This window comes from Xenopus laevis, chromosome 4L (assembly GCF_017654675.1).
Source record: "Xenopus laevis strain J_2021 chromosome 4L, Xenopus_laevis_v10.1, whole genome shotgun sequence".
Lineage (NCBI taxonomy): Eukaryota > Metazoa > Chordata > Amphibia > Anura > Pipidae > Xenopus > Xenopus laevis.
This window is the reverse complement of record NC_054377.1, coordinates 137,801,093-137,825,716: the sequence shown is the minus strand read 5'-3', so window position 1 is coordinate 137,825,716 and position 24,624 is coordinate 137,801,093. Positions and strand designations below refer to the sequence as shown.

The following is a 24,624-nucleotide window of genomic DNA, read 5'->3' as shown; positions in this document are numbered from 1 at the left end:
TTGATTTTTCTCAGAACCGGGACATTTAACATAATGACATCAGTTATGTCGGAGGAAGGGGGATTACGTATGAGCAAAGGAAGGGGGTTCTGTAGGATAATTACATTACAATCCTGAGAGTGCATTTTGCAGCGGCTGATTCAATAAACACTTGTGAGCTTATTAGACAAGGTTTTAGCGGCTGAAGGTCATTCGAGATTTTCTGGTAACCCAACTGGCAATTGGTCATTGGATAAATCTGGTTGAATTGAGGTGAGAAAAGGATTTTCTTTTCCTCCTTGAGGCGAAATTGACTTCTGTTTACAGTATGTTACCTGCCTTACTGCCTTGGAGCTGTGCAAGGTTGAACTTGATGTATGTTTAGTATCAATAACACTTATATATGTGTGTATAAAAATATATATATATAGAAAGAAATATATATTCATTATGAATCTATTCCTTTACCTTTTTGTTGTTCAGGTTCATTTGTTTCAAATGCATTTTCCCACCCAAAGTCCAAAGTGGAATAAAAAAAAAAGTAATGAATACCAATTGAAATGTTGCTTAGAATTGACCATTTTATAACATACTAAAAGTTAACCTAAAGGTGCCCCCCTAGAGTCAGGCTGAGGAAGTGACATGTGTACTCTTGGGTCATTGTTTTGTGTTCTAGAGCTGCGAGGAAACCAGAAGCTGATATTTAATATACATGGAGTACTATGCTTTGATCAAATCAATACAACTTTGCTGACTACTTGGAAATCAGATATTTCTATATTCTTATAACCTATTGGATGACGAAATTACCGGACTCCAGAGGAGCGCCAATATTGGTGGCCCTAATGATAAATAAATGTATTGTCTACAGAGCATAGTGCACACCTCCCAGGCTACATATGAAATAGAAATAGAGTAAGTGAGTCTGCTAGGGGACCCAGGATTTGTGGGGGGCTCAAGGAACCACTGACTGATATTTATCGTAAACATATAATAATTAGTAATGTGCGGGCCGACCCGATACTCGCAGGTCGTCGGGTTGGGGACTATCTTGTTATGCTGCGGGCTTCTGGTTTTATAGGCTCGCGACTGCTCTGACCCTTTTGTGAAGTCATTGGCCGGCCGGCGGGTCTATAAATGGAGGGTGGAGTCGGGCGGGTGTGGATTCAGGTTGAGTTTTTCTCAACTGGCATATCACTAATACTAATGTATGTTTCCAGCAGGTCGTCTTCAATGTTTTGGGAATAGGGATCCCCATGAAAAATCTTTTTATGTCAATGCAATATTTAAACACCCCTGGGATTGGATATTCCATACTTGAATATATATGAATATCCAGTATGCATATGACCAAGGTTCCCTCTCAGGGAAGATTCATTTTGACTTTTTGCCTCAGACTTTTTTCAATTAACAAATCACAGTCATTCAGCCATATTCTCAAAAATATCTACAGCAGTTCTCTCCTAAACTCACCTTCAAATCATGTTTTCAGTTGGATATCTAGGAGAGCAAATAGGAATTCTCTCCAATCTCACCCTAATTGGTCATTAGGATGAACTCCCTCATGCCATGGCTCCAGGTCCTCTCCAGAGAGTAACATCACAGTTTTAGAACCACAAGCTCTAATTGGCTACTGGCTGAAGTTAAAGTGGAACCTCAAGTATTGTTGGCAGAATGTGGTGGGGCTCTATTTATGGGTAGAACTGTACTTATTATTCTCCAGGTTTTCTTAAACTAAAACTATGGCTACCAAAAGGTGCCAGGCATTGAAGCCTCCATGTTGAACCTCCCTGATGTATATACTATGTATTATTGTATTATATACTAATATGTTTTGTACTTCTACCTCCCCCATCAGTAACCTCTAGTCATTTTGGGTTCCTATGACAAATGACATGTCAGCCGTACCCTAAAACCACCAGACAAAGCAGACACAAAGCCGGCACCATGGGGAGGTGTCGTTATTTAAGGACATGTAGCTCACTGCAAATACATTTACCTAATGAAGGACACGCACACAAGATCACATTACCCGGCGAGCAAATGCATCAGTCATAAAATCAATTTCTCTTCCTGTTCTCTTAGCATTGATCAGCCGGGAGACAGTTGCAGCGCACCCTCTCCAATTTAACAAGTGCTGCTTCCTTAACCCTTCTGCTTTAGCCCAGAGGAAGGGCAGCTTAGTCTCAGTTAGAACATTCATTTCTTGCCTGCCTGCCCCTCTACTTGTTTTCCTGCCTCTACTTGACCCTTCCCTGTTCCCCTTTACTTGCCCCTTCCCTGTCCCCCTTTACTTGCCACTATCCTGTTCCCCTTTACTTGCCACTTTCCTGTCCTCCTATACTTACCGATTTCCTTTCCCTTTACTCACTACTTTCCTGCCCCCCCTTTACTCACTTCTTTCCCCTGCTCCATTTATTTTCCACGTTCCTGTTCCCCTCTACTTGCCACTTCCTGTCCCCTCTACTTACCACTTCCTGTCCCCCTTTGCTTTCCACTTTTCTGCCCCACTTTAAATTTCCTGCCCCTCACTATTTGCCACTTTCCTGCCCTTCTTTATTAGCAACCATCTTTTTCATTAGTTAAAAGAAAGGAATTCATGGGAAACATGTTTTTTTTCAAAATGCATCAGTTAATATCGCTGCTCCAGCAGACCTCTGCTCTTTTCAAAAGAGCAAGCAGATTTAATTTAGAAATCTGGGGCTAAACATGTTAGTTCCCCAAGTTCCCTCAATCATGTGACCTGTGCTCAGATAAACTTTAGTCACTCTTTACTGTTGCACTGCAAGTTGGAATGATATCACCCCTTCTTCTTCCCCCCCTTAACATCCCATCGGAACAATGGGAAGGTAAGCAGATAACAGCTCCTTGACACAAGATAACAGCTCCCTGGTAGATAATAACAGCACTCAATAGTAAAAATCCAAGTCCTACTGCGTATCCAGTTACATTGAGTGGGAGAAACAACAACTTGTCTGAAAACAGTTCCATTGGGAAATGATGGCTCTTTCTGAAAGTACAGGATCAGGCACAATGACCTGAGATGGCTGCCTACACTTATTGGTTCAAGACTAAAATTTTATATGGTAGCGTGAATTATTTGCAGTTTTAACAGTGTCAGTTAGAAATAAAAACAACACCATAAAAATCACATCAGAATCCCTTTAACACTTTCTTTGCCACAGAACCAACATTCTACAGGGCTAATACACAGAAGTTATTGTACCAACGCCAGAGATTCCGCATTTCTGGTTTAGCGTAAATGTGTGAGAAACTGCGAGCCAGCTTGCAAACATCCCAAACTTGGCAACACACACAGGGTTAAAATGTGCTATAAAAAGAACATCTGGGACTTCACTACAATTCTGATGATCCCTATAATTTCTTTAGGAAGGAAACAGTGGGAAAGCAGCTCCTGATAATCAGGAAGAGAGAGATTCACATACTGCCTAACATTTTACAAATGAAAAAAAAAATCTCCATATTCAGCAAAAAAACAGCAGCGCATAGCAAATTCCTTCCCTTCCTGTCAGCGATCACTTGCAATGGGCAAGGCTCCCAACGTTTCTGCTTGGCAATATACTGTACATATGGCATTTACAGACAAGGACAGGTTTTATTTTGCACTGCCTTTAAAGGGAAACGGATGGACACAGCCAACCTTTGCTGTTCTCTGATGCCGAGTATGTGATATATTTAAATAAGAAAGTGTAACCCAGATACTTAAACCAATGCATTTTCTCTCCTCTCCTTGCCACAATGACTATAGACGAGTAGAAGAATCCTCTTTTAATTAAAAGTCATTATTAACTCCCCCCATGGCTGTGCTTTCATGGCTACTCTCCTGTAACATTTTGCCCTATTGTCCCTGTTGCTCGGACCTCTATCCCAGCATTTACAAATTACTATATGCTGCTGTAATTAGGCTTATTGGTTTGCAGACACATTCCGGGGGGGGGGGATTATTCCCTTTAGAATGTATTTTAGCGCTTACATTAGACTTGCATTAGATTCCCTATGTCACCTTGTAAGTGTTTGCTGGGTTTGTTGTACTGCGGTTGGCGTTCCTTTAGGTTTAATGATAAAGTGGGGGACCAACCCAAAAGGGCTAGAAAGCTAAGGAAAGGGGTCAGATTTATGGTTTGTCACTTGGACCATGTGAAAGATGAGAAGCAGAAGGGCTGCACATTTAGTTGATATAAGCAGTTCCCAACTTGTTCTTCTTTTATCATCATGCCCCATCTTGCTTTATACTATCCCCCACTTTTTACACTTGTACCCCTAAAGATAGCTTTTAAATCTAAAAGGAGATCTTATTATCAGTGGTGTAACTAGATGTTACTGGGACCCCAGCAATTTCAATCTAGGCCCCCAAAACATTGCAAAGTTGACCTATTCTAGTGAGATATGTTGCAACCGCTCATTATTTAGGGCCATACTGGGTCATCGACACTCCTGGCACCCCCGGCAATCAGCAGGGTCTTCTTCCTATGTAGTTACACCAATGCTTATGTGATGGCAAAATACTGCAGTCCTGAGCTGTGACCTTCACCATAATGACACAATGACTTACCAGTTCATAATATATCCTCATCTTACTTCTAATGCAGAGAGACTATGAAAGAACAGCATTGAACCAGGAGGTGGCTTTGGTTGCTCTTAGGTTGCTCCAGGCACCTTCATGCTATACATGTTGCTTTACATTGACCACTTATCTCCATCAGTTTTCTGTACATGTGAGAAAAAACATTTTTTTGCAATTGCAATCACATATCTATTTCTATGGGATGTTGTCCCTTTAGACAAAAGCATGACATGCAGAAGATTTGGCCTTAATTGGAACCTTTCTAATAGAATGAGGAGAACTCAGGCCTCTGATACTGACTGATATTTTGAGGAACAAAAATCAGCCAAATCCATTTGGACAATTGATGCTTCCATCCCTTACCCAATGGGTCTCCCTAGACCCAATTATGGATCACCTCTATTTTGCCTGTGTGTTGTCATATTTTGTTTGGCAACCTCTCCAGATGAGCAGATATTTTAGCGTATGCCTAGGTTAACTCTCTATCCACTGCATTATAGTAGTCTTGGATTGATGTGCATTATTAGAGTGTCCCCAACATACCACCTAGAGATCATTGTTGGTCTCATCAGACCATAGCATTTACCACTACCGAGTCTCCTATACTGTAGTTGAGATATCATGTTCATTGTCTTCAGTAATGAATATCTTTTGCTACCCTACTACAGTTTATGAGTTAATTCTCCAGCGTATGTTGTCTTACTGCATCCTACTCCTGATTATTGGTTTTCACTTTGCTTTGAGTTTGCTTTGATCTTCATGATGAAGCATTTGAAACTGGGACAGAGGGTTTTTACTCTATAGTTATATGACCTCTAAGCACAATTAATTGCATCACAGTTATATTTAGTTAGACGTGACTCTTACAATTCTTACATCATTACATTATTAGAACATTGGTAAGACATTATTGAAGCTGCCATGTCAAGGAAACTGAATCAATAGGAGACCCAAGGGCCCACCAGATTTTGAAGGCTCCACCACCAATGACCACCCTTCCTCCCCCTGTTACCGACCATCTTTTGCACCCTGTGCATCACACACATAACTGCCACATAAACCTGGACTGGTGAGGACCACCGGAATTTCCCCCGGTGGCCTGGTAGGCCAGTCTGATGTTGGAACCTTTCCTTTGGCCCAGTGTGTGGTAGGTAACCAGGGGCAGCCAAAAGGCCTTCCTAGTAAGTCAATCATTCCATTCTGGAAATGTATCTTTTATAGCAATGTGGCCCCCCTATCAGAGTGCAGACAAAGTAAGTAAGGGGAGGGTAAATCTTGATCATGTTTTGTCATGGAGAAAACACTTTTGGTTGTCTGTGTAATCTGAACATACCCGTGGTGCCATTATGTTATCATACAGCATGTTGGCCTCCCATAATGAGGATGAAATTCTTGACATTAACCATGTATCTCTTTTCTGATTGTAGCAGTTTGCCTTTCAAGTGAGTTTATTGTATGCCATATGGAGAGAGCAGATAATTGCCCCTTAGCCAGTATACGTGTGCTGTTAAGGGCAGGTGTTAATACCGACAGACAAAGATAATCTAATAAGCATTAAAACCCCCTGTGGAAAGAATAAATAGAAGCAAGGGTTTTCCAGCAAATCACATTTATTTAATGTTATTGTGTAATGCACAAAGCAGTGGCCTGCTGATATCACAATGCGGAAATCTGCTTTTAGTTAACATGGAAAAGCGCACCTCTCTCAGCTGGCCTCGACTTTGGTCCTTTCATTGTGTGCAGCCACGAGCCGGGGGTTGAATATGGCTCGAAGCAGAATATATCTGCCAGTTATCTGTTCTTATTCAAATCAGATGTTTTTCATCTCTTGTCCTCAAGGAAATAGGGAAACAAACGACACTTCAAAAATTCATCAACGTGTAGCCTTTGTACATGGCTGCTATTGGGGACTTGCAGTGACGTTGAATACATGATATGGCATGATCTCCTCTGTATGATAAGTACCAATGATTGTACTCAATAGTCCAACATGAAAAAGCGACATGGGATTTTGTGCTCCACAATCCTGGAATATTAGTATTCTAATCTTTAATCCATTTAGCCATAAGCCATCTATCTAAAGAAGGTTTCGGCTTTTCATCACTTCACCTCCAACATAAAGGATCCCTACAAATCTTTAACAGCTAGAATATTCACCCACTGGTTTTGGGAGACCCCATAGCTTATAATAAAACTGTTATTGCTAATATATACCAGCACAGCATTTCTACCAGCTTTACAAAGCATTGAGATCCCTTCCTTACTTATTTGTAGACAATGTGTCCTCTCATTACAGCCATAGAGATCATCTCATCTAAGCAATGCCTTGTTGTCATTCATGTCAACAATAATCCGGTATCCTGATAAACCCTACAGCAAATGTAAGATGTGGAGTCCAGCTATGCAAGGCAGCAACTGTATCATAGCATGAGGTCTGCTAATGGAACATCTGGTGGCTGTAATGAGGCCTCCTGGTGGGCATCATGGCTTCCTGCCACAGGCTGAACCAATCATATAAGCACAAATAATTAATGGAACTTACATTGGCATGGGATGCAAGCATTACAAATCACTTGCATGGGGTAAAAGTTCATGTATATAACCTAAGGGTTGCCTACTACAGCAACTGAGCCTGCACCTTAAGGTGACCTGATTCTTATCCTAGGAGCTGTTGCATTGGAGGAAAGGCAACAATTGGCCTTCTGTCTTACATAGAGCCTAGTAAGATATTTGCACCAACCTAAATATGGAAGCCCAACATTACCTCGGGTTCAGTGCTTGGTGTTTTTAGAAATATCAAAGAAAAAAAGAAACCCCTCTAATTTAGCACTGGGTGTCATGCTCCTATATATTATTATAGAGAAGATAAGATGAACTGCAGCTAGCTGCTAAAGGGAGAAGATTTTTTTTTATAAAGTTATTATTTTTTTAATATTATTGAACATTTGGCCCGGAGTTGTTCTGAAGCTAAGCCTCTCCCTCTTACTCCATCTTGCCTACAAAGTCCAACTACTGTCGCTGGGCCAGATATTAATATCTACAGGACTGTAACACCGTACAAAGGATGGTGTTTTCAGTAGCTTTGATTGGAAGCAGAAGAGAGGCCTTTCCGTGGCCACTGAAGAGGAGACTGAGCAAACTGCTTGACCAGTGAAGTTAGTTTTTTTTACTGTGTGGCCAAGGCCCTTGTAGAGCTGTGAGCCCAGATGGCAAGAAACCTTATAGCTTTTATTATTATCCCCCACTGCCTTTTAATAACCAAACAAATCTCCTACCCCACCAAAAGAGTCAGGGTTGCTCCCAAATTACACAGATTTTATAGTGGGGCTGTAAGTGGGTACTGGAATTTCCGGTTCAAATGCAGTGGAAGGGTTCCTGGATTTGCATTCCATGATAATGTCTCAAGTATCCCGAAATACTGTCCTCATACCTACCTCATCTTGTCACCCTTGCTCTCTCTAGCCTACAACTGTCCTTTATATTCCATACATGGTTCTACCTCTGTAAACTTCAACCACCATCAGGGGAAAGTGCTAGACACGGTAATTAATATATTTTCTTTACCTTGCATTCAATGAAAAAACACGAACAGAGAGTTGGTTTGTCAGACAGATGCTCTGAGCAAGGTAAATTATACCCAGTGAGCAGGAACATGACAGCAGCCATGTACTGAGCCATGTTAGCGATTCCAAACAATGGTGCACAGCGTTCTGTATTATTGCTTATCGGGTTATAATTTCCCTTTGTTGGTAGAACAGCCAAGCAGAACAATAAAGAATAAGAATGATCTCAGCTAAAGGTAACGGCACACAGGGCGCTTTGATGCAACGCATTTATAACTAACCGAGCCAGACACTGCCCCAATTAGACTTTCATTGCAATTTGTCTGATCGCGGATTGTGGTGGGACTTGTCAGACAAAAGTTGCCCTGAAAATTGTATTGAAACACCAGCACCTGTTATGTGACTTTAATGCATGTCTATGGGATTTATTGGCCAAAGCACCCCAAAAACATCAAAGAGAACAACAGCTATTGTGTCTTTGTCTGGTATTGTGTTTTCACCTACCATAAACCCTTTTCAGGGCCCCTTTATCCTCAAAAATACCAAGATGTTCTGTTGCATCAGAACACCCCACCGTCTGGTCTCCTGTCTGTATTGCTTTGCCCCAATCATAAAGGAGCCAATTGATACCACATTCAGATAATATCAAACTAATAAGCACAAACTCTTTCCCCTAATATAAGACTCACAGTCTAAAGGAGCCGCCTTTCATGTAGAAAATCAAACTTGCTTGACAATATTGAACATTAAAACAACCGGACTCTTGTTATTTGAGTGTTCACTGCTAATTGCCAAGGAGAAACAAGAGGTTTCAAAGGCCATAATGAAAAGAAATTGGGGAGGATACCTTTCCTAAACTGACACGAGGCCACAAACCATTCTGAAGATATGTCACCTGGCTTCAGAAAGAATTTTTAAGACTTGTAGCTGATTTTATTCCCCTGTGGGATTCCAATATCTGATGAGTCACTTGTCCAAAAATGGATCTTCTACCCAAAGGCTAATGTCACATTGCTTGATGAAATTCCACCAATGCTCTGTAGTGTTGATAAATATATCTTTAAAGCTGGCCATACACTGAAAGACCCTCTCATTTGGTGAGGTTGCCAAACAAGTGGATCTTTCATGATATGCCCACCTTGATCTGATTGCTGGGATCACTTTAATGGGATACAGGCTGTTGGGATGAGGACTGCACCAACAAGCCAATTTGCTCCTCATCCCAATGAGATTTTTAAACCTGCCTGATCAACATCTGCCTGATTTTCGGCTAGACAGTCGCGGACAGTGTCAGACTTGGGTGTCCAGGGCCCACCTGGGGTGCACAGCGTACCTCTTCTTGCATGGGGCCCACCAGCCTAGTCCAACCATGGTCAGGGAGGCCCGTCAGAGGGCCTCAGACACTGTTGGCAGCTTTTATCTACCCGTGTATGACACCTTAATATTCTAAGATAAGAGTTTTGAAAGTAACTGTTTAATTTAAAAATCTGTATAATTAAATATAAGCATGTTTATTATCCATGGGTGCCATCAGGATACGTGGAGGCACCTAAACAGCTCCAAATCCATGCAAGACTGTATGAGTCAACTCATAGCAACATGCCTTTAGCAGATCAGCTGATTTAACCTTGTAGGTTCTGATTGCCAGGAGCCAATCCCCTTTCCTATCCCCCTGTAGGCTAACTGCCACTTACTCAGTAAGGACAGTTGTTGTGCAGAAGGGAAGTTGAAATCCGTGAGAGCTGCCGCTTAACCGACGCGGGCGTAACGCTGAGAATTCGTGTGTGGGAATCCTGCCAATATTGTAAAATGCCAGTCATGGAGTCACCCGTATTTAATAATAGGTAACAGCTTGAGAATGTGTTTCTATTAAAATGAATTTGTTGCATTAATTAGAAATAAACATCAATATTTACGCTCACAATCCGTAGGTGATAAATCCCCATTAGCAAACACCTGTCGTAGTGCGGCAAAGGTCCTATTATCAATTGAAAAAAAGCTGTTTCTGTGTTTAGAAACTCACATGGTGTACGAGAAGATTTGTTAGTTATAGAGAATAATATAGTATAGCTAAATCTGAAGAAGTCATTTTACACTTTGAGCCCTGCCTTGCTTGTAGATGAATTGCTACAGGTCTCTGCTGCCCAAAATGGATACTTACTTTTCCCTGAGGAAGACTGTTCTGCCTCCATTTTCCAGCGATATATTCATGTGGGGCAGGTTGGGGGTGCATGCAGGCATTAGTGATGGGCAAATCCATCCAGTTTTGCTTTGCCGAAAAATTTGCGAAATGCATTGAAATCAATGGGCGTCAAAATAATTTTATACGCGCAGCTATTTTGTCCAAATCCATTAAGGTCAATGGGTGTCCGAATTATTTTGACGCGCAAAATTTTTATGTGTGCTCCAGTTTTGACGCACAGCTATTTTTGACGCAGCTAATTTTTTACCGGCAAATTTTCTAAGCTGTTTCGCGAAAACATTAGTGGGCGTCGATATGCAGAAATTCACTGCAAATCCATGCCTGTCAAATTTATTCGCCAATCACCAGCAGCCATCATATAGACCAGTATCGTAACTAAAGAGGAGGCTGACCCTGCAGGCGCGGGGGGTCCCGGGAAACATGGTCCACTTTCGCTTTATTTCTAAAGAGTCACACTCTTCCCAGCCTCTCATCTACCTTTGAGTAGGGACAGTGGCATAACTAGATATTTTGGGGCCCCAAAGCAAACTATTTTTCATGCCCCCAAAATGTCTAGAGGTTGACCTGTGTTATAGGGTTGCCACCTTTTCCGGAAAAAAATACCGGCCTTCCTATATATTTATCTTTTTTCCCTATCAATAACATTGGGATCAACCATAATTTTTACTGGCCAGGCCGGTAAAATACCGGGCAGGTGGCAACCCTAATTACCAATTATTATTGACATTGCTTGTGAATTAGGGCCTCATGGGGCCCCTATACCTCCTGGGCCCCCTGCATCAGCAGGGTCGGCTTCCTCTGTAGTTACACCCCTGAGCAGAGACTCCAAGGAGGGAGGATGGAGGCATCAGAATGGGCTGGCGGGGGATGGGGGAGTAGGCAGACAGGGGGCTGGAAGTAGGTGGGTATGGGCGGGTAGGGACCGTCATGCACTGGGCACCTCCAAAGACTTTTTTTTTGCATGGATAACTGAAGGGAAGGTGAGCGCAGGCCACCTCTGGGCCTTGTACTTGCCATATACTCTTGGGCTTCCATCCATGGTCTAGTAGTTAAATGATTTTAGGAGATTGTGGGCCATGATAGCTTGGTACCAACAGGACTTTGCCCAGTGCTGGGTTTTTTTAATTTAGAAAATTCAAAGTTACTTTCTTCTTTGATAAATTTACTTTCTGCTGTTCCAAACGATCAACTGGAAAGTAGCAAAAACAGGCTAGAAACGGACATTATCAATTTTCTTATTTATTAGGCTATGGAAACACATACGTTTAACCGTGGCGGTTCACATTGCAGTTTTTAAATAAGTCGACCGCTAGCGGAAGTTCCATAGCTTTAACTTGAAACCACTACGGATTGGTCGGCTTTTTAACAAAACTGTGGCGAAAACGCTGCAGTTAAACGTATGTGTGTCCATAGCCTTAGTGTTCATTTAAATATCTTTATTAAAGGGGGTTGTTCACCTTTGAGTTACCTTTTAGTATTATGTAGAGAGTAATATTCTGAGACAATTTTCAACTGGTTTTCATTTTTTATTATTTGTGGTTTATGAGTTATTTAGCTTTCCAGTTTGCACATTCAGCAATCTGGCTGGTCTTATTTCCCCTAGCAACAATGCATTGATTTGAATAAGAGACTGGAATATGAATAGGAGAGGCCTGAATAGAAAGATGAGTAATAAAAAGTAGCAATAACAATACATTTGTAGCCTTACAGAGCATTTGTTTTCAGATGGGGTCAGTGACCCCCATTTGAAAGCTGGAAAGAGTCAGAAAAAGAAGGCAAATAATTAAAAAAAAGACTGGAATATGAATAAGAGAGGTCTGAATGGAAGGTTTGCATTAAAAAGTATCAATAACAATAAATGTGTAGCCTTACAGAGCATTTGTTTTTAGGTGTGGTCAATGACCCCAGTGGCTGGAAAGAATCATGCGAAGAAGGCAAATAATTAAGAAAACTATAAAAAATAAATAATGAAGACCAATTGAAAAGTTGCTTAGAATGGGCCATTCTATTGAAAACAGCCCATTACAGATAATTGTTCATATGTATTGATAATATTGATATTGATTGAAAAACAAAACTTTGGATAATGGCATTGCTATGAATATTCTAGATGCCGCCTGCATATTCTCATCATTACCTAAACTTAATTGTGCAATAAACTGTAACCTGGCCCCCATGTATTCCAGGCGTCCTACATGGAAACAACTGGACAACGGAAGCTTACTGATTGCATCCAAGCTTTATGGCACAGTGAGCAATGCAATTGTCTATAAGGGAATGGGGGTATATTTGCCTTTAAGAATGTCCAATGTAATGAGTTCAATTATTTTTAATTGGCATTAGATGAATGTGCAGAGCAAATTATTAGTAAATATATTATGGCTTCGGCCGTGCATGAGAAGAAAAAAGGCCATTCAGCAGGGAGATGTTGGCAGTCATGTATAGAACAGTTTTAGCGATTCACATTCTCATGAAAAAAAAAACCCAAATAGCGCGGCACAATGTTCTGTGTAATTGGCTGCATTTACAGTGGCCTTACAATGGGAATAGAGAGCCCAGGCTGAGCCATAAACACAAATGCAAGTATAAAAATAGAGGCATACCAGAGGCAGTTATTGTCCCCTTTTTATCATTGCTCTTTCACATACAATTAAATCTGTTTATACCGGTTCTTTTGTGAAATTGTTATCTGTCTGCCCATTAAACTCCCTTTGCTTTTAGTGTTTCCAGGCTACGGATACGGAATCATTTGTTAACATCCTTATGTGCAGAGAAAATGTTGTAGGCATCCCCAAAGCTCTAATCTAATTTTTAAACGCCATACATGTATGTGATCCATTATCCAGAAACCCATTATCCAGAAAGCTTCCGAATTACAGGAAGGCCATCTCCCATAGGCTCCGTTATAATCAAATAATTCTTTTTTTTTTTTTATTTTTTTTTTAAATAATTTTCCTTTTTCTCTGTAATAATAAAACAGTATCTTGTACTTGATCTAATATATAATTAATCCTTATTGGAGTAAAAACCATCCTATTTAAATAAACATAAATACATTTTTCAAGTTAGAGATTCAAATTATGGAAAAATCCCTTATCATAAAACCTCAGGTCCCAAGCATTCTAGATAACATGTCCCATACATGTACTATAAATTGGGTTGACTACTGTACAATTGTATATAATTTGGTATTGGGATATTAGAAGCCACTGAGGGGTTCTATGACCATATAAAGGCACAAGGCTGCAGGCTGAGTAATACATGGAACTCTGAGTATCACTCATGTATTATAAGGGATAATGTACCCCCTACTGTAAATGATAAGGATATTAGAAGTCACTGAGGGGTTGTTCTGTGACCATATAAAGGCACAAGGCTGCAGGCTGAGTTATACAGGGAACTCTGAGTATCACTCACGTATTATAAGGGATAATGTACCCCTACTGTAAATGATAAGGATATTAGAAGTCACTGAGGGGTTCTGTGACCATATAAAGGCACAAGGCTGCAGGCTGAGTTATACAGGGAACTCTGAGTATCACTCATGTATTATAAGGGATAATGTACCCCCTACTGTAAATGATAAGGATATTAGAAGTCACTGAGGGGTTGTTCTGTGACCATATAAAGGCACAAGACTGCAGGCTGAGTTATACAGGGAACTCTGAGTATCAAGAAGCATTGTGATAAAAATCCTCAAAAATGTACTCACATGTACAAAACGTAGCAAAATGCGTTGAAAACCAGTTTGTGTTATTGTTATTTTAACCTCAGTAGTGCTAGTGGGGCAGTAAACGTGCGCTTGTCGAGCTTCTGATCTCTTTGTTTCTCCGCACAGTAAATACAGTCGTGGTGCTTGAGTGCATTGATTAAGGCAGAACAGCCCAATGTTTGCCGCATGGAGTGAAAGCAGCGAATAAAAATGTAAATGAAAGTGGAGCTGAGTGATTCTATAAAATGATATCTGCTTGGGATAATATCTCAGAACAAAGTCATAAATCTGCAATTAATTAAGATCATTATCTCCCAGAAGATCTGTTTACCAAACATTCATTTCAGACTTCCCAATGCTAATTTGATACATTGTTTTAATCAGCAATTTTATTTCCAGGGATCAGTAGGAAAATGGCGGAGTTATTCAACCTCTATTTCACCTTCTAATGACCTTGCCCAATTTAGTTTATCATCATTTTTGCAACAACAACAACCTTTTATGGGACAGGATAACAGTAAAGGTTATTTCCATATCATTTTGAGTTTCTAGAGGTTTGGAGGTAGCCCCTGGCATAAGACTGATATGATTCAGTCTGTTACTGATACTGGTATTGAGAGGAGCAGCAGTGGGTCAGTACCAAGACTTACCCTCTGCTGTAAAGATATACATAGTAACATATAGTGGTAACATAGTAAGTTAGGTTGAAAAAAGACACACGTCTATAAAGTTCAACCTTTTAACTCTTTTTTTAACCTGCTTAACTGCTATTTGATCCAGAGGAAGGCAAAAAAAAAACATTTGCCTCTCCAATTTGCCTCAAAGGGGGCAAAAATCCTTCCCAACTCTAAGACGGCAATCGGACTAGTCCCTGGATCAACTTGTACTATGAGCTATCTCCCATAACCCTGTATTCCCTCACTTGCTAAACACCATCCATCCCCTTCTTAAAGCTATCTAATGTATCAGCCTGTACCACTGATTCAGGGAGACAATTCCACATCTTCACAGCTCTCACTGTAACAAACCCCTTCCCAATATTTAGCTGGAACCTCTTTTCTTCTAATTGGAATGGGTGACCTCATATTCAGCTGGAAAGACCTACTGGTAAATAAAGCTTTAGAGAGATTATTATATGATCCCCTTATATATTTATACATAGTTATCATATCACCCCTTAAGTGCCTCTTCTCCAGCGTGAACAACCCCAATTTGGCCAGTCTTTCCTCATAGCTAAGATTTTCCATACATTTTACCAGCTTAGTTGCCCTTCTCTGTACCCTCTCTAATACAATAATGTCCTGTTTGAGAGATGGAGACCAAAACTGTACGGCATATTCTAGATGGGGCCTTACAAGTGCTCTATACAGTGGAAGAATGACCCCCTCCTCCCGTGACTCTATGCCCCTTTTAATACAGCTCAAGACCTTATTTGCCCTTGATGCTGCTGACTGGCATTGCTTGCTACAGCCAAGTTTATTGTGGGGTGTATGAGTGTTCTATCCCTTTCCAAAATCTACCCAAACCCCCAGAAGAAGGGCCTACTTAGGGCCTTGCCAGTAAATCACCAGCTAAAGTACAGGACTGGTATTACTACATTACCGATAAATTTGTAATCTCTCCCCCCCCCCCTTACCCAAAGTTTTCTGCCATGACACCTTTTTAAAGCTCTTGGATCCCTCTCTTCATAGCTAACAGTTCTTTACCTGGCCCCAGTCAGCCCACTTCTTGACCCCATGCTGCCCATTCCCCAAACCCAGGATGTCCTTGCACCCCCCTGTGACATCACCACAACCCTATTCCTACACTTCTTCTCTTCTCTGTATGACGTTAACATTTTCCATATACAGGTATGGGATCCGTTATCCGGAAACCCATTATCCAGAAAGCTCAGAATAAGGAAAGGATGTCTCTGTTTGATCCAAAAAATTATTTCATTAGACTCCATTTTATCCAGATAATCCACATTTTTTAAAATGATTTCCTTTTTCTTTGTAATATTAAAACAGTACCTTGTACTTGATCCCAACAAAGATATAATTAATCCTTATTGGAAGCAAAACCAGCCTGTTGGGTTTATTTAATGTTTACATGATTTTCTAGTAGACTTAAGGTATGAAGATCCAAAATATGGAAAGTTCTGTTATCCAGAAAACCCCATGCATTCTGGATAACTGATCTCATTTCTGTAATACATGTAAACTGGCGAATATCACTCCATTGTAAGTATAACTGATAAAAGGGTGTTTGTTTTCTAACACAGGTAATATAAATCCTTGCCCTTCCCCAGCTCGTGTCTAAAAAGTTGGTAGGATTTAGCACACAAGAAGAGAAGAGAGCTGGATATTGGTAAGTAATACTTTTTTGATTGAAGCTCCCTACAGACTAGAAACCACCTATATGCCTCTATATATATATATATATATATATATATATATATATATATATATATATATATATATATATATATATATATACTTTTCTTAGAATATCTGTTTAAATAATGCTGTTGACAGCTTCAGATTTCCCAGTGTTGTACTCTAATTGATCTGTCTTACCGCAATTTAATTATTGATGGCCAATAAGTGAATAGGCATTGGGGGCTAGGCTTTGAGATTACCTACATTCATTTAGCAAATAGGCTGTGCTGCCTACATTGTTTTAAATTGCCGTCTGCTGTACATTTATATCATGGTACAACAAAGCCTATTTTGTCTGTTGTGTTTATAACCACATACCCAATTGTGTGTAAATGTATTTGGAAAGACAGTGGTGATCAATAGCAAGCTGTAGCAATGAAGTGTGTTTATTAGAGGAGCTGTCTGCACATGATGGATAAGGTTGGTTGCCTGGGCCCTGGATAAGACAGGAAAGAAACCCTCTGGGAAGAACCAATAAATCGTTCTCCTTTCTCCCAATGTGCAGTGCAGTTTTGCATGACTGGTTGGGCTGTGGCAGGGTCTAGGACAAAACGGCTTTGTTGGGTCTAATTATAATATATCAGACAGGACTATGCAACCAACATCCCCCCATCAGACTGCTCCTGTTCTTACCTAGAGACTATTATCCCACTGTTACTATAGACACCATCTCTCCCTACTATACCTGCTATCCCACAGTCACACTCCCTTCCCAGAGACTATTATCCCACTGTTACTATAGGCACCATCTCTCCCTACTATACCTGCTATCCCACAGTCACACTCCCTTCCCAGAGACTATTATCCACTGTTACTATAGGCACCATCTCTCCCTACTATACCTGCTATCCACAGTCACACTCCCTTCCCAGAGACTATTATCCCACTGTTACTATAGGCACCATCTCTCCCTACTATACCTGCTATCCCACAGTCACACTCCCTTCCCAGAGACTATTATCCCACTGTTACTATAGGCACCATCTCTCCCTACTATACCTGCTATCCCACAGTCACACTCCCTTCCCAGAGACTATTATCCCACTGTTACTATAGGCACCATCTCTCCCTACTATACCTGCTATCCCACAGTCACACTCCCTTCCCAGAGACTATTATCACACTGTTACTATAGGCACCATCTCTCCCTACTATACCTGCTATCCCACAGTCACACTCCCTTCCCAGAGACTATTATCACACTGTTACTATAGACACCATCTCTCCCTACTATACCTGCTATCCCACAGTCACACTCCCTTCCCAGAGACTATTATCACACTGTTACTATAGACACCATCTCTCCCTACTATACCTGCTATCCCACAGTCACACTCCCTTCCCAGAGACTATTATCACACTGTTACTATAGGCACCATCTCTCCCTACTATACCTGCTATCCCACAGCCACACTCCCTTCCCAGAGACTATTATCCACTGTTACTATAGGCACCATCTCTCCCTACTATACCTGCTATCCCACAGTTACACTCCCTTCCCAGAGACTATTATCCCACTGTTACTATAGGCACCATCTCTCCCTACTATACCTGCTATCCCACAGTCACACTCCCTTCCCAGAGACTATTATCCCACTGTTACTATAGGCACCATCTCTCCCTACTATACCTGCTATCCCACAGTCACACTCCCTTCCCAGAGACTATTATCCCACTGTTACTATAGGCACCATCTCTCCCTACTATACCTGCTATCCCACAGTCACACTCCCTTCCCAGAGACTATTATCCACTGTTACTATAGACACCATCTCTCCCTACTATACCTGTTATCCCACAGTCACACTCCCTTCCCAGAGACTATTATCCCACTGTTACTATAGACACCATCTCTCCCTACTATACCTGCTATCCCACAGTCACACTCCCTTCCCAGAGACTATTATCCCACTGTTACTATAGGCACCATCTCTCCCTACTATACCTGCTATCCCACAGTCACACTCACTTCCCAGAGACTATTATCCACTGTTACTATAGGCACCATCTCTCCCTACTATACCTGCTATCCCACAGTCACACTCCCTTCCCAGAGACTATTATCCACTGTTACTATAGGCACCATCTCTCCCTACTATACCTGCTATCCCACAGTCACACTCCCTTCCCAGAGACTATTATCCCACTGTTACTATAGACACCATCTCTCCCTACTATACCTGCTATCCCACAGTCACACTCCCTTCCCAGAGACTATTATACCACTGTTACTATAGGCACCATCTCTCCCTACTATACCTGCTATCCCACAGTCACACTCACTTCCCAGAGACTATTATCCACTGTTACTATAGGCACCATCTCTCCCTACTATACCTGCTATCCCACAGTCACACTCCCTTCCCAGAGACTATAGTCTGCAAAGCTACAATAGCCACTGCTGAAATATTTCCTCTGCTACTTCAGGCTCTGCAGAGCTTATTGCACACACAAGAAGTATATTTGCATTATATTACTTAGCTTTCCCACTTTTTACCTAAAAAAAACACTGTTCTGTAGGTGCCCATATTGTGCAGGGCCCTAGGCAATTGCACCTGCTTGAACTCTCCTGAAGAGACAGCTCCATACAGATAACTAGAAGCAACCTTGGTAAATCCATCACTTTCCAAACCCTGAATCCGGCCATGAAAATAAATCATGATGGAGGACCTTTTGCCAAGATGTTTTATTTCATACAGAGCTGTCAGATAGCACAATCTCATCTCTTACGAGGCGCTTATCTGACCAAAAAGCTGCAGGAATGGAGACGGGAAATGAGATAAATAAAGCATCTCATTCAAGAAGTATCTGTCTCTTTACTGCTATAGGAGTCATTAATATTGGTGTCAGGCTTGCCCTCACATTAGCCTGGTGCTTTGCTACTTTATTTATTAGTTATAGAAGATGCCGGAGTGTGTTGGGGGAGGGGGAGGATACTTGGTGTGGGATTTACTTTAAAGTCATAGCTGCACAATGAAAAATGCCCTTTGTATCTCCAGGTTCTGTTGGATTGGGGAGCTACTACTTTAAAAGTTATTTAGCTTTTTATTTAACAGGTCTCCCGTTTGCATTTTCAGCAATCTGGTTGCTGGGGTCCAAATTATCCTAGCAACCATGCACTAATTTGAAAAAGAGACTGGAATATTAATAAGAGAGGGTCTGAATAGAAGGACGAGTAATAAAAACAATACATTTGTAGCCTTACAGAGCATTTGATTTTTAGACGTGGGTCAGTGACCCCCATTTGAAAGCTGGAAAGAGTAAGAAGAAGAAGGCAAATAATTAAAAAACTTTATTTATTTGCAAAAAAATAAACAATGAAGACCAATTGAAAAGTTGTTTGGGACTGACCACCCTCCAACTAGGGTTGCCAGTTGCCATCTGTCCTGTAATCATTATAAAACCCTGATATCACCCAGACAACCCGGTTTACAGGAAGGCTGTCCGAGTAAAAACTGTCTGTCCAGATTTCCAAATTAGGAAATCCGGACAGGGCTTTAAAGTGAATGGTGCAGTGATCAACCAATTGGCGATCGCCACGTCATCGGACGAGCCCTCAAAGTCATCAGGCCCGCCCCCAACGTTGCTGGGCCTGCCCCTTGAACTACCCCCCTGCCTGGTCTGCCACTCAGCAAAAAAAAGTCCCGAACAACTTTTCAATTGGTCTTCATTGTTTATTTTTTTTTTAATAAATAAAGTTTTTTAATTATTTGCCTTCTTCTTCTTACTCTTTCCAGCTTTCAAATGGGGGTCACTGACACCGTCTAAAAATCAAATGCTACCTCTGACTGTTGACTAAAACCTTTTTTAGGGATGCTGAAAGATGGAGCTGAAGAATTATTTCAATAGGTTTGTTCAGTGCTATTAAATTATTAATATCACCCCCTGTCCTTTAAGTCCTAAGCTTAAAGGACAAGGCAAGGTTAAAGGAACAGTAACATTGAAAAAATTAAAGTGTTTTAAAGTAATGAAAATATCATGTAGTGTTGCCCTGCACTGGTAAAACTGATGTGTTTGTTTCAGAAACACTAATAAAGTTCATATAAACAAGCTGCTGTGTAGCAATGGGGGAAATGGCTATATGGCACAGGATAAATAGTGGATAACAGATAACTCCATTATGTTCTACAGAGTTTATCTGCTGTGTAACCTGAGCCTTTTCTCCTTTGAATGGCTGCCCCCATTGCTACACAGCAGCTTATTTATATAAACTATAGTAGTGTTTCTGAAGCAAACACACCAGTTTTACCAGTGCAGGGCAACCCTGTATTATATTTTTATAACTTTAAAACAATTTCCTTTTTTTATGTTACTGGTCCTTTCAGACACTTTCTTTAAACTTCAGTTCCCATTCTGGTTCTATTCTCATGGAATGTAGCAATTTGTGCTACTCCCCCAGTGAATGTAATTGCTGCCTTGGACTCACATGCACAATAGAGCAAAATCAGAACATTTACTGCTGCAAGGAGTCCCTGGGACACTTATGGAATAGTACCCAGGACTGATTACATCATACTTCCCAAATGTCCAGTTTTCGCAGGACAGTCCCGGCTCAGCTCTGCTCACCGTCCCAGGTTTCTTACTGAAATGTCCCCATTTCTCTTTGATCTCCTGCACTGATGCCATAAAAATAACAAAGTTTCTAAAACTTAATGAAATAAGAGGCTTTTTGGCATAGAACCCAGAATACTCAGCGGCAGCCACACTTACATACAATTGTAACTAATAAGATAAGCAGGTCTCTTGGGAGAACTGAGACTTGAAGCTTAAAGGACAATTTCACATTCATTATCAAAACTGTAATAACACATAAAACATGACCCTAAAACGCCCAGAAATGTGTTAAATGGTTCGTTAACCTGCCAAGTGTGTGGCCAGGGCTGCCATCAAGGGGGTTTAGGGGCTACATCTGAACCGGGCCCAGACCTAAAGGGGGGCCCAGCTGTGATGCACTTTTTGAATAAGCCAGGCCCCACATGACAGCGCCGAACTGCTGAAGTGCCCAAGATCCAAAGCCCCGAAGACCCAAAACTGGGAATGGATGCCAAAACTGGGAAATGACCCAAAACCACAAAAAGCCCCAAAGTTGTAGTCCTGAAGCTGTCAAAAGACCCGAAGCCACAAAAGGAGCCAAAGCTGAAGTCCCAAAGCTGCAAAAAGACCCAAAGCCATGAAAGTAACCTAAGGTAAGTTCCACTGAACACCAATGTGTTCTTTTTAAAAATGTATTGAACTCCCTGGCCACCAATGTATTATTTTCATACTATACAGGCCCTTGACCAACAATATGCAAATTAGGGGTGGGAATGGAAATCATGTGACTTTTTGTCACAAAACAAGGAAGTAAAAAATATTTACCCCTTCCCATCACTAATTTGCATATGCAAATTAGGGTTCGGATTCAGTTCGGTATTCGCCGAATCTTTCACTAAGGATTCCGGGGTTCGCCAAAAATAGTGGATTCGGTGCATCCCTAGCGGGGACCAGGGGGCTCAGAAAAGTTTGTTATTTTGGGCCCTGTGATTTCTGATGATAGCCCTGGGTGTGGCCAAACATGAGCATGGTCAATAACATTTTTCAATGAGTGGCAGATCTTTTTGTACCTCTTTTTCAAATGTTGGCACATTTATTATATTCACTGGGGGCAGGGCCATATTTATATATAGGCACCCAAGGACCTGTACCAAGGGCAGCAGCTTTTGGGGGGCAGCCATCGGGTTCCTATATGATTGAAAAAAAAAATGTAATCAACCCCAATGCTGCAAGAGCCTTCCGGTGAGTTTGGGGAGTGAGGGTTTAAGGGCTCATCTTCCCAAATCTTGAAGTCATGTTTTTGTATTTTTCCATATGTTGGTGAAAGCTGTAATGTTCGGTACTTAGGGTGGCACCTAAATATATTCCTTGTCCATTAACTGCAGACAGCAAGTAATGTTGTGACATAACAGAACCATCAAGCCGGCAGTGACAATTGATGGCACAACAACTGGCACATGAGTCTGACTGAGCCACTCATTATTGCAGCAATAACTCGGCGCATCATCGTTTAAGGAAAAACTCATTAATCACGTCTCACCGGTGGCTTCAATGGATTTCTCCATGGCTGAGCATCACAGGGTCCTGGCTCCAACTTATGATTTTTTGACACACGTAAAAAAAAAAATACAGGAACAGAGAACAATGGTAGCCAGGAAGGTCTTATAATAGGTACAGCAATTACTCTCTAAATGAGTTTCTTAGGAACAATTCATGGGCCAAAAGTTGATTTATTGTGCATCTTGTGATAAGCTTTTTTTTTTTTGTTGAAAGTGGCTCTGGGCTTCGCCCGCCTGGGAGTCATTTAAAAAGAACTATTTAGCGTTAAATTATAGAAATGGGGATGGGGGGAGTTGGCGACTTTTTAAGAAATTTGCAAAGTAACTTCTTATCTGCAGCTTTCATTTCAGAAATACCCAGTGCTCTGAGGCTAACTAAATAAATAAATAACCATCCTCAAGACCCTCCTTATTCAGAATCATTAAAGGAGATGTGTGTGTATAATATATATATGGCATATCTATAGCAAGATAGTATGATGTAGAGTGATATTCTGAAACAATTTGCAATTGGCTTTGATTTTTTATTATTTGCGGCTTTTGAGTTATTTAGCTTTTTATTCAGCAGCTCTCCAGTTTGCAATTTCAGCAATCTGGTTGCTAGGGTCCAAAATAACATAGCAACCATGCATGGATTAGAATAAGAGACTGGAATATGAATAGGAGAGGCCTGAATAGAAAGATGAGTAATAAAAAGTAACAATGTCAATACATTTGTAGCCTTACAGAGCATTTGTTTTTTAGATGAAAAGTTGAAAGTTTTAGAGTCATAAGAAAAAGGCTAAAAGTAACAAACAAAACTGTAAAAAATAAATAATGGTTTGGTCAAACATTGTTGTGGGCTTTGACAACTGAACAGGGCTATAAGGAGAATTTTGCATAGCAGGAGAAACATTGCTCCAGTATTTCAAAACACAATCGTCCCAGCTTTTCAAGACCCAATGGCCCCAGCATTTCAAGAAACAGTGACCCCATCATTTCAAGACACAGTGACCCCAGTATTTTAAGATATAGTAGCCCCAGCATTTCAAAACACAGTGGCCCTAGCTTTTCAAGAACCAAGTGCCCCAGCAGTTCAGGAAACAGTGGCTCCAGTAGTTCAAGAAACAGTGGCCCCAGCAGTTCAAAAAACAGTGCCCCCAGAAGTTCAAGAAACAGTGGCCCCAGCAGTTCAAGAAACAGTGGCTCCACCAGTTCAAGAAACAGTGGTTCGAGCATTTCAAGAAACAGTGGCCCCAGCAGTTCAAGAAACAGTGGCTCCAGCATTTCAAGAAACAGTGGCTCCAGAAGTTCAAGAAACCGTGGCTCCAGCATTTCAAAACCCAGTGGCTCCAGAATTGTAAGAGTCTGGAGGCATTGGTTAGGTTTATACAATACTGTGTTTGGAATAAGTTAAAATCTGTTTCCTAAGCTGTTTGTGTTGCTTTTATATAGGCCAGGCTCAAACATCAACAGCCTCTTCTGTAGAGGCAAGGGCAGGCTTAGTCTAAAAGCAGCAAAAGAAATTTATGATTGCAATACCTCTAAATCAAAGTTTTTTTTCAAAGCTTTTTTCCTGGGGGAAATAAATCCAGGGGGAAACCCCAAATCCCCAAGCAACATTGGGACCCATTTTGGGTCCCAATCGTAAGTTAAGAATTCATGCTCTTAACACTTCTAGCAATGAACACCTATTGTTCTATACACCACAGCTGAAAGCACTTGGATTGTGTGTTTATTGTATACAATACTGTACAAATAAAGCTTTACTTGTTACTGTCCCTCAGTATATTTATTCTATATTTTAGTAGTTTGTATTGGTAATTGCAGCTTCTGGTCTCAAGATCCCACTGGCTTACGATATTCCGCTAAACTGCAGTGGACCATTGTCCTTGAGGGAGTCCTTCAGAACATCTGCAGTAGATTAGTGGACAAAGGTTGTGTCAGCCCCACCTGTGAACCAATTAGCCTTATTAATCACTGGTTAATGGATTTCCTCCCCTGGTGTTTACAGCTGAGCGGTACTGGAACAAATAATATATTGCAATTAGTTTGTTCTATGAGGAGATAGGGCTGCAATGAGTGGGTGGG

At 41.0% G+C, this 24,624-nt stretch overlaps 1 protein-coding gene across 3 annotated transcripts in view; it reads left to right on the top strand.

The window, feature by feature from the left end:
* gpr22l.L (G protein-coupled receptor 22 like L homeolog) overlaps positions 1-24,624 on the top strand; it is a 200,642-nt gene that overhangs the window by 79,735 nt on the left and 96,283 nt on the right. For all 3 annotated transcript variants that reach the window (XM_041590853.1, XM_041590854.1, XM_018259104.2), the window contains one exon: positions 16,306-16,391. The gene's annotated coding sequence lies outside the window, so the exon portion shown is untranslated. The remainder of the gene's footprint in view (positions 1-16,305; positions 16,392-24,624) is intronic.